The 11,368-nt window shown below is 38.2% G+C and overlaps 1 pseudogene; it reads left to right on the top strand.

Moving 5' to 3' along the window:
- The first annotated feature begins 391 nt into the window (after positions 1–391).
- Positions 392–11,368, top strand: part of LOC107138350 — a 15,085-nt pseudogene continuing 4,108 nt past the window's right edge.

The following is an 11,368-nucleotide window of genomic DNA, read 5'->3' as shown; positions in this document are numbered from 1 at the left end:
ATTCCCTCTAAAAATGGGAACAAGATAGGAATGTCCTCTTTCACCAATTCTATTCAACATAGTCCTGGAAATTCTAGCCAGAGCAATTAGACAGAAAAAAGGAATTAAAGAGATACGAATAGGAAAAGAAGAACCCAAACTCTATCCTTATTTGCCAGTGATATTATATTTGAACTTAAAATCAGCATACTATAGTGACACACCCACATCAATGTTTATAGCAGTTCAATTCACAATAACTAAACTATGGAACCAACATGGGTACCCTTCAACAGATGAATGGATAAAGAAAGTGTGATTCATATACACCGTGGAATATTAATCAGCCATAAAGAAGAATGAAATTGCTGGGATGTGGCTCAAGCGGTAGCGCGCTTGCCTGGCATGCGTGCGGCCCGGGTTGGATCCTCAGCACCACATACAAACAAAGATGTTGTGTCTGCTGAAAACTAAAAAATAAATATTAAAAAAAAAAAAAGAAGAAGAATAAAATTATGGCATTTGCTGGTAAATGAATGAAACTGGAGACTGTTATGCTAAGTGAAATGTCATTCCCAAAAACCAAAGGCCAGATATTTTCTCTGGTATGTGGATGCTGAATCACAATAGGCAGGGGGTGGGGGTTGGGGAGAGGTTCACTGGATTGGACAGGAAGGAGTAGGGGGAAGGAAAAGACAGTAGAATGAATCAGAAATAGCTTTCCTATGTTCATACATGAATACATGATCTCACATCATGTACAACCACAAAAATGGGAAGTTATACTCTATGTATGATATGTCAAAATACATTCTACTGTCATGTATAACTAAAAAGAACAAATAAAATAAAAAGAACAGTAATCAGTATGACCAAAGTAAAAAAAAACAAAGCAAGCAAGCAAGGAATCCTCCTAACACCATTCCCTAACACTTGGCCATTAATAACAAGGCCTTTCTAATCTCCACATAATTATCCGATACATTAAATACTAATTATTTTCCTTTTTACAGGAACCTTACCCAAGCCCTAGTGTAGTTCCTCTTTAAGAATATTGATGGAACGAGGTTTTTAAATAACCTGCTGTAGCTGAATGGTGGGGAGCGAGAGAGGTATTCTGAAAATGCAACTAATCTTTTCTGGGCACATCAGGACTGGAACTTCCCCCAAACCACTTCTGAATTAACTGAAATAAAGCTACACCAGATGCAGACTAGGGTGACTGCTCATCATGAATACAAGGCCAAGTTTATATTTATGTGTCTTCCAATTAAACTCCAATCCTTGCTGTAACTGGTACCACTGTACCACAGGATTCTGTTCACCCTGTGTTTATTGAATGCCTTCTTGTGCAACACTCTGTGCTGCCCCTAGGCTAGCTTCAACACTGGGTGGTATTAATGTTGGGACAGCAGGTAAGGACAGGAATAGTGTCACCTTGGGTAATGACCTTTTACTGCAGGAAGGGCCTCATAAATCACTGCAGTTTGCAACACTAGAACCCAAAGGGCACACTTAACTTTAACCACAATACCCCCTGGAAATCACAACAAATTCAATGAGAGTTCCCACTATTATAAATGTACTACTTGATTCTGTTCTAATAATTACAGCAAGCTGGAACAGAAAAACCAGCTCCTGTTAGAAATCTCAATGCATGACTTTTTTTCTACATTATGTAACCCTCATGTGTTTTTAATTGGAATTCCTGGAGTACTTGTTTTAAGGCAGATTCATGGGCCACTCTCCAGACCACTGATTCTTAATTGGGACGCCTTAGCAGAAAACAACAGTGAAACCATTCCCAAGCACAGGTGAGACCACTGTGCACACCATGAATCACAAGGGTGATTTGGGTTCCCAAGATATGAGTTCCTGAACACAGCTGGGGCCCAGAGACATCTCAATTTGGACTTTAACATTCATGTGACACCAACTTCCCATTGTTTATCTTAGGTAACGACTGGTTTGACTAGTGTCCTGTCTCAGTATATTAAGGAATGAGTTGCCTAGAAGAACTGAGCACAAATTTTATTTAAAAGCTTCACTTAGAGGAAATTATTCAGCTGGGATACTCCACTTCATCATCACGTTTCAAAACCTGCAAAACTTAATTGACTATTTCAGTACCTGCTTCTTCCTAATTCACTGAAGCATAGAACTGTCAGAAATCAAAATGCGGAGAAACATTAACATGGAGTCACTGCATATGTGTGTGTGTGTAAAGACCGGGGGTTCTTACCATGGGCTTAGCATTGTACTGGGGATTTAAATGTTTTTATTCTCACAACAGTCCTGCTAGGTGGAAATTATTATGTTGCCCCAGAATACAGAGAAGGAACCTGAATCTTGAGCAATAGCCCAAGGTCACAAAGCAAAGAAGATCAAGAAAGAGGCAAAGGAAAGTCTGAAACTCATCAAGTTTTACAATGTTTCTATGCCATACTTGTAAAAAACTAAGATTTTTTTTATAATAAAAACACTACATGATAAAATTTCCTTGGCATTTTTTTTTCTTTTGCAATATCAGAAACATCCAGCAGGCTGTACCCCTGAATCAATTTTCTAGTTGAAACTCCAAGCAACAAAACGCTGATTTTCTTAGTGCTTCAGTTGGCATTTTAACATTATTTTAAATTAAACATACAATAATAATCTGTGAACTTTGATCTGTACAACTGAACATTACAAAATATTATTTTAACTCTATAAATGTGTATAATTTTTGTGGTTTTAGGAATCAATTAAAAATTAATTTCAGTTTTAAAATAGTTCAGATATGATTGGTGAATATTTATTTTCTACAATCTAGACATTAGATTTTACTTTAATCAATATAATAATAATGTATGATAATAACTAACACTAAAATCTGAAATACCATTTTTCAAATAACCTAATTAATAAATGGACAAATTATCTAAACAGACATTTCTCAAGAGAATAAATACAAATGGCCAAAAAAAAAAAAAAATGTTCAACATCCTGAGAAATCATGGAGATGAAAATCTAAATTACATTGGTTCATTTCACTCCAGTTAGAATAGAAATCATCAAGAATACCAATAAATGTAACTGCTGGCAAGGATATGGAGAAAAAATATACTTGTGCATTGTTGGTGGGACTGCAAATTATTGCAACTACTTTGGAAAGCAGTACAGAGATTGCTCAAAAGACTAGGAATGGAAACAACATATGACCCAGCTATCCCACTCCTTGGTATTGATCCAGCATACTATAGTTACACACGCATACCAATGTTAATAGTAGCACAATTCATACTAGTCAAGTCATGGAACTGGACTCGGTACCTGTCAACAGAGAAATGGATAAAGAAAATGGGATATATAGGCACAACGGAGTTTTACTCAGCTGTAAAGAAGAATGAAATTGTGCAATTTGCTGATGGAACTGGAGAACATCCTGCTAAGCGAAATAAGCCAGACTCAAAGTCAAGGGTCAAATATTTTCTCTCATATGCAGAAGCTAGGGAGAATAGGAATTTTTTAAAAAGTGGGATCTCATGAAAATAGAAGGGAGAACAATAAAATAAAGGAAGGGGCTCCAGGAGGAGGGAGAAGGGGAGAGAACAGGCAGGAACTGAAGAATGGAATTGGCCAAATTATGCCGTGTGCATGTATATCACAGTTAATTCCACTTTTACATGTGTCTATGATACACAAATGTAAATAGATAAATAAATAGAATGGAGACCAGTAGAATAGAGGAAGGGAATAAGGGAAAGGGAGAGAAAGGGGAAGTACTTGAGAAGGAAATGCAGCAATTATGTGCATTTATGAATATGTCAAAATGAACCCCCACTATTATGTACAACTAAAATGCACTAATAAAAAACATTTTAAAAACTGCTGCAGATGGAGCTTTATTTTATTCTACCACTGCAAAGTCCATGCTTTGTTTTCTCAGGCTGCCACACAGATTTAGCCCGATTTGCAGAAGTTTGATTGAGTTTATCAAAACATCTCCAAATGGGTCCCAGGCACAATTATTTTAGAATCACTTAAGACATTTGTTCTCAAAGTCTGGTCCAGAACCAGCATCATCAACATCATCAGGGATATTGTTAGGCAAATTCTGACCCCCACTCCCAGGCCTACTGAATCAGAAACACTGAGGATGGGACCCAGCATTTAAAAAAAAAGCCCTCAAGGTGACTCTGATGCACACTAAAGTTTGAGAACCTCTGACCTAGGACACTTATTAAAGGTACAGATTTCCGATTCCCACCCAGATTGACTAGGGTCTAAGGGACTATAGTTATACAAGGATCACAGTGAATCTTAGGTACATAGGAGCTCGAGAACTCATTGGTTCATCTGGTAAAATTTAAGGGGACAAGGAAGAATCCTTCCCTGAACAGTCTTCTCCATTTCTTGACCAGAAGTCAATTCGTTTTATAGAATTAAGCAAGGATGTCTTTATTAATTTCTAAGTTCATTATATCACAAATATTTTAGGATGAATTAAGTTTGTTATATATGTATTTCACCCTTAGTGGAGAGTTAGAGAGTGGGCAATTAAAAGGAAGAGATATTACAAAGAGTGACTTCAAAAGACTAATTAAAAAAATGTTGCCTTATAGTCATTCTTTCAGCATGACATCCTTTTATCACACGTCCTTACCCCTGCCCCTGATTCCCCCAAAAGACCTTGTTAAAGTCCACTTTGCAGGAATAAAGCAATATACATACTATAGCATAGGTAACAATATGTTGTGGTGTTTGTCATGTGGTTTGGGGTTCTTTCTAATTTTGTTTCTTGGTTGTTTTTTGTTTGTTTGTTTTGTTTTTGTTAAATGTAACAAAAACCTGCATTTTTCAAGGACATAAAAACAAAATATTAGTCATATGGCAAATTAATTTCTCCACTTTATTATATAATTTAAGCTTTTTCAAGCAGTATATCTAGCTTCTTGACCAGCATAAACTCCATTCTGATAGGAATGACTTCTTATTGCTTCAGAATAAATACTGACACAACCATGGATGATCCTCAAAAAACATCACACTAAGCCAAAGAAACCACACACTAAAGAACACAAATTATATGGCCCATTTATGTGAAATACCAATAACAAACAAATCCACAGAGGTAGAGAAACCCAAGTTATGGTTATTAGGGGGTGGAAAGGGGTATTGCGGGGTGACCACTTAATGAGGATGGGATTTTCTTTTGGGGTAATAAAATGTTCTGGAAGTAGGTTGGGGTGATGGTTGTACAACATTGTAAGTATCATTAAATTGTATTCTTTAAAATGATTAAAATGGTAACTTTTATGTAATGGAGTAGAACAGAAATCTCCCCTCACAGGATGATAGTAAAAGTATTTAGGGTATAGAAAATAACACGCTGCAGAGGCTGAAGGGAATTCTAAGATACACTCAAAAATGTAGGCAGTGTCTAGTGATAAAAATGTCAAGTTAGAAAATGTCAAGTTACAATTCTGAAAGCCAATCTCAACTTTATGTATGCTTTGGTTTGCCAAAAAAGTAAAATAAAATAAAACAAAAACAAACAAAGCCTAAGATCGCTTATATTCAGACAAATAACCACAGAGCTATACACATAATCATAATGCACATATTCACAGGCTAATCAGAGTCTCAAGAATTGAGCTCAGGGTGGGATTTCTGAGGCAGTAGTGCTGGGCTGATTTCTCACACAGAAAGATTCATGAGGTACCCCTACCCTGAGCCCCTGCCACCAAGCTCCCAGAGCAAATATGGATCTCTCTTATGAAGTAATTTAAGGCTGGGAATTTATTTTTATATTGGCATTGATTTCATGACTCTCAGTGTCTATACGACTATACATGAGGGTTAGTTATTCTCCCGTTATTCCTTCAGAGAACTTGAGATATTTACAGCTGTGACCTCAATTCTTGCCCTTTTCTATTTCCCCTCCCACTGCCTAGAAATAAAATTGCACCCCTAAAAAATTCATCATTTCCCATCAGGTTTAGGTGAAAAAGTTTGTGTCTAAAAGCATCCCCTGAAAAAATGGAGAAGGTTATAAATTGCTTTGAAATGAGACAAAATGGTGTCTGCTTTGCCTTCTGAAGGGCAGCTCTTTGTGTAGGCGCTTTTGTGAAATTCTGTCACCCACACTACCCATTACAATGCTCACAACATTCACATATCTGATCTGAAGGAAATGTAGCTGGCACCGTATTAATTCCTGTTACCTCCTGTCTTGAAGCAAAATGCCAGTGCTTCATGCAGAGAAGAACTGTAAACATCAGCTGGGAGAAACCTTTATTTGAAGAATGTTTCACAAAATGAACTTCTGAAAATCAATATTAAGAAAATGGAAGGACTGTTTACAAAGCGTAACATTGATGGGCATAGATAAAATTAATTTCAGATGCATCTGGGAACAACATCTCTTCTGTGGTCTCATCTTTTTATGACACCTAGGTTATTCCACTTTGGAGGCTCAACAATCGTGTGTGTTCATAAAACAGATCTTAGTGCTCTTAAAGAGTCATAATGGAAGCTGAGGATTTGATATAGTGCTAATAAAATTAATAAATTTTTAAAACCTGCCAAATGGGTAAGATGTTTGCCCTATATTAGTGACTATCATTCTGATGTGAAACCTACTTTAATGAATACCTGACAAAGAAACCTTTTAAAGGAATGATTATCTTTGACATGAATATATTCAGTTACTGTTTATACAATGAAATTTTAACTAGCTGATAAAAATGGCACAATATTACGACGAGTATAGAAAACACTACATAAAGAAAATGTAAAGGCTGCCTGAAGAGTTAATGACTAATTCTGGGTTGGTTCTTCAGAGATGATTTGCTCTGAGAAAAGCTTGTATTTGTGGTAATGTGGGTGTAATCTGTATATGTGAATTATACACAGGCCCTTATTAATGCTACGCAAAAAAATATAGAAATTACCAAAGCAAAAAAGCTTTATGTTTGCATTCTGCTTTCAGACATAAGGCAAGGTAATTTTAATTTATAACCTAGTGATTATATTTTACATCTTAGAATTATAAAATAAGGGGGGGGGAGACTGGAAAGTGCTTGCATGTGAATGTAATAATACTTAAAAATAAAGGCTTGAATCATGAGAATTGCATCTTTCCTTTTTAGATAACATGTTAAAGCAAAGGTGAATAACTCTTCTGTTACACCACTGTCTAATTGCATTCAGATAAGAGGAAAAGAAAAATGTAAACGGTCGTAAAATGTAAGTCATAATGATAGGTTAAAGTATTTATTATTATCCTGAAGAAAAGAAGACCGTATTGTGAATCTGTGACTCTTCATAACCTAACAAAAGATAAGCAAGCCGGCAATCCATTCATTGTTCTCCATTTGCACCAAAGACGGCAGTTTAAATTGGCTAGATGAAAGAACACTCTGTATAATGTGGCTAAAAATAACGAAAGATGAGAAAGATGAAAGACTTCTTGGAGATTTTGAAGATAGAGAACATGCATCTATAGGTAAAAATTTTTCTGGTAGCTGAGGCACAAACTATCAACATCTTGCCAGTGGTGAGATTCTATGGAAACCTAGTCTCTAATATAATGCCATACTGCTTTGTCCCCCTGCAGGTGGTGACACCTTTTGTGTTGAATGCAAATTAAATGCTTTTGGTGCTGAGCCTCACTAATTCAGGAAGTTTCCACTACTGGTTGGTCCTTAGTGAAACCCAAGTGAGGGACTGCATATTCTTTGTGACTTCTAGGTAATCATAGAATGGGATGTAGACACAAGAGTTGGAAAATGGATAAAATAAAAATAAATTTTTCTTAAAAACGTAGTTAATTTAAAAAATTAAAGCTAGTGACTCTTAATTGTGACTGCAATTAGAGTCATTTTGGGATTAAAAAACAAATAAACAACAACAAAAAAAAAAACAATGCCTAAGCACCGCTGGCCTGGCTAAGGTCCTGGCATAGTTCTTCTTTCTGCCACATTTGAAAACACAATTCTAGAACTTTTAAAGATCTGCAACAATAAATACTGCTTCAGAGAACAATTTTTTCTCTTTCTTTCTTTCTCCTTCTCCTCCCTCCTCCCTCCTCCTCCTCCTCCTCCTTCTCCACTTTGCCCTCCTCTTCCTCCTCCTTCTCCACTTTCTCCTCCTCTTCCTCCTCCATGCTAATGAAGCCAGATTTAAAGATAGGTAGTTAGGTAAATCCATTATCAAGAATGGAGTCCAGGAAACCAGAACAGCACCTGGGGAAATTGAAATGTTAATGCCCCCAAGGCCCAGAACCCATCCTAAAAAACTGTTGATAAAGTAGCTCCCAGCACACAAGGAGGTGCAAATCAAACCACCCCAGGCCCTTCCTGCCCAGATTACTCCGTGCCCCATTAGTCCACCTATTTCCCCGCTTTTGGCCTTCCCACCTGCATTCTATCACTGCAGGATAGAGGGAAACAAAGGACAGGAATGTGGGAGGACTAAAAGAAGACCTTAAATATTAAAAAAGGGAAGACCTCCCCCTTTCATGGATTCCACCTTTCCGGGCCCCTTCTTCCTCCAGGAGGAAGTCTTTTCTGCCATCCTTTAATAAAGCCTTCCACTTTCCACTCTACACTTGCCTCTGCTTGCTTCTCTGGTGTTATACTTCAGCATTCGGGGACGCAAGACAGTAAACAGGGTAACACTAGGGATTAAACCCAGGGGTGCTCTACCACTGAGTTACATCTCCAACCTTATTTATTTATTTAGCTATCTTATCTTAAGACAGGGTCTTACTATGCTGCTCAGGCTGACCACGAACTTGCCATACTCTTGTTCCGAGCCTCCCAAGCAGGTAGGATAACAGGTGTGCCACCAAGCTCAGCTACTTCAGAGTATTTTTTAAATGTAAGATACAAATAAGTATTTTAATTGCATTTATGCATGGGCCTGTGAGTGGGATAATTTAGTAAAGGATCATTCTAAGAAGAGTAAGAATCAGAAGCAAGTGCCATACAGACCTAGCTCTACCACTGATGTGGTATGTGACCCTGGGTAAGTTATCTTGCCACTCTGGGTTTCAGTTTTCTCATGTTTATGTCATGGAGCTACCTGGCTTCCAGGTCCTTCTGATTTCCAGATTCTCAGGAAATACGTGATGTGAAAGACCTAAGCAACCTCATTCTACTTGGGACCTCATTTTACTCTGAAACTTAACCCCTGACCTACTGCAGTCCTAAAGTCAGGAAAATACCACAGAAAAGCTCTGTGGAAACAGTTCTCAGAAAAGCCGCAGATGGTGATCGCCTAAGATAGGCCAAGATATCAAAATATCTGAAATTCCAGATGGCCCCCACCTAGGTGTGGTAACCAATATCTAAACTAGAAGTCCTGCAGCTTGGCAAGTAACCCCCTTGCGACATCCTCACGGTTTAAACCAATCATTTTTAAGTGTGTCAATCCCTTGAACTAACCAATAATCCTTTCCAGATTCTTTCCCGCCACTTGATACACTAATCATGTTTTAGAGTTGTTTTATGATTTTCCCTCGGATGATGTATGTGGGGGTCCCTGCCTTCCCCCAAAGAATGTATAAAACTGCTGCAAACCCTGGGCTCGGGCCTCTCAGCGTCACCAGTTGCTGTGTGCGCACGGAGGACCGAGCAATAAACACCCCTTTGCTGCTTACATCGATCTTGATCTCTGGTGGTCTTTTGGGGGTCCCAAATTCGAGCACAACAGATGGTTGTGCTGCTCTTTTGCAGGAATCTGTGTTGAAACATATTTCCCAGCCAGGCACACTGGTGCCTGTCAGTAATCCCAGTGGCTGGGGAGGCCTAGACAGGAAAATTGCAAGTTCAAAGCCAGCCTCAGCAACTTAGCCAGGGCCTGAGTAACAGTGAAAACCAGTCTCAAAATTTAAAACAAAAGGAGCAGAGCGGGGGCTGGGAATGTGGCTCAGTGCTAAATTGCCCTTGGGATAAATCCCTAGTACAAAAAAAGAAAAGGAAAGAAACATATTCTCCAATTTTAAAGTCACAGAAACCACCTTATAATAAAGGGGAATCAAAAAATCTTTTAAAATCTATTCTTGTAGCTTTCTCATAACCAATTTAAAATAAGGCTATTTACTGATTTCAGTCACCTCATCAACTTGCGAATAATATTGTAATATATATCAGCAAACATTTAGTTGAGCACCCATGTTTTACGCACTGTACTAAAATCAGTGACAGGGCAAAGATAAAGAAGAGCAGTCCTATTCTCGAGACATTCATAATTTGGTTAAAAACAAACAAACAAAAAAGACAAAGTGAATTTGAAGGAGAGAATCCAAGTTCTAGTCTCTAACTGACACATGCCTTTGCATCAACACTCCCAAAACAATAGCATCAGCCCTCTGGGAAGTACTGTGAGAAATCTGTTCTTTTGCTAAATTTGCTTCACAAATGATTTCTGTAAGTCCCCCAGGAACACTTCCAAGCTACTTTCTGCATTGTGCCTGAATTAGCCCTAAACCTTCAGTTAGGTGTTTAGTATTACAGCTGGGAGTTGGCTATGCTGTAGAGAATTAGGGGAGAAGGTTATGCACGCATCCAGCAGAAAGCAGAAAAGAGCAGTGGCAACATGAAAAAGGCATTTACAAGACATCAAGAAACAGACTGCAGTCCAGAGCTAACCCATCTAAATCTGGATGCCCAGTCAATTGACCAGTACCCGTAAGTGGCTTGTTATTCTTAGAATCTCTCATTGATATTAAATATAAGTAGGTATTTATTCAGTAAATGTCAAGCACTCGCCATTATGTTGGAGACTGCTGCATGTGTCAGGTTTGCACAGGCTCTTTACATTGTGGAGTGCTTACACTTTCCTCTCCCTTGGCTATAGCTAGAAGAAGGAAGTTCTTCCTCTGTTCATTCACAGGCCTGACTGGTCTCCTGCAGCAGGATGACTGACAGTGGAAACATCTAATACCTTCTCCACCCCTCCCCAGCAGGTACTGTTAAGTCTCAGGGTACAGACCAGGCCATGGTTATAGTTTAAAGGACACACTTCAAAATCTAGGTTACTCAATTTAAAAAAAAGGTTTGGGTTGCCAACAGTTCTACCAGGATAAAGCTATTCCCAGACCATTCCAGGTCATCATTCTAGCACGATGTTATAAGAAAGCCAGATCTGTCTCCTGATGAAACTGTTCTGAAACAGGCTGAGAAAAAAAAAAAAAAATCTGCATAAAAGATCTCAGCAGCTCTGGAGGCTGAGGAAGGAGGATCAAGAGTTCAAAGCCAGCCTCAGCAAAGGCAAGGCACTAAGCAACTCATTGAGACCCTGTCTCTAAATAAAATACAAAATAGGGCTGAGGATATGGCTTAGTGGCCAAGTGCCCTTAAGTTTAATCCCCAGTACCAAAAAAAAAAAAAAAAAAAAAAAT

Source organism: Marmota marmota, unplaced genomic scaffold (assembly GCF_001458135.2).
Source record: "Marmota marmota marmota unplaced genomic scaffold, marMar, whole genome shotgun sequence".
In the NCBI taxonomy this organism is placed as follows: Eukaryota; Metazoa; Chordata; class Mammalia; order Rodentia; family Sciuridae; genus Marmota; species Marmota marmota.
Note: the sequence above shows the minus strand (reverse complement) of the source record. Positions and strands in the feature narration are given on the sequence as shown.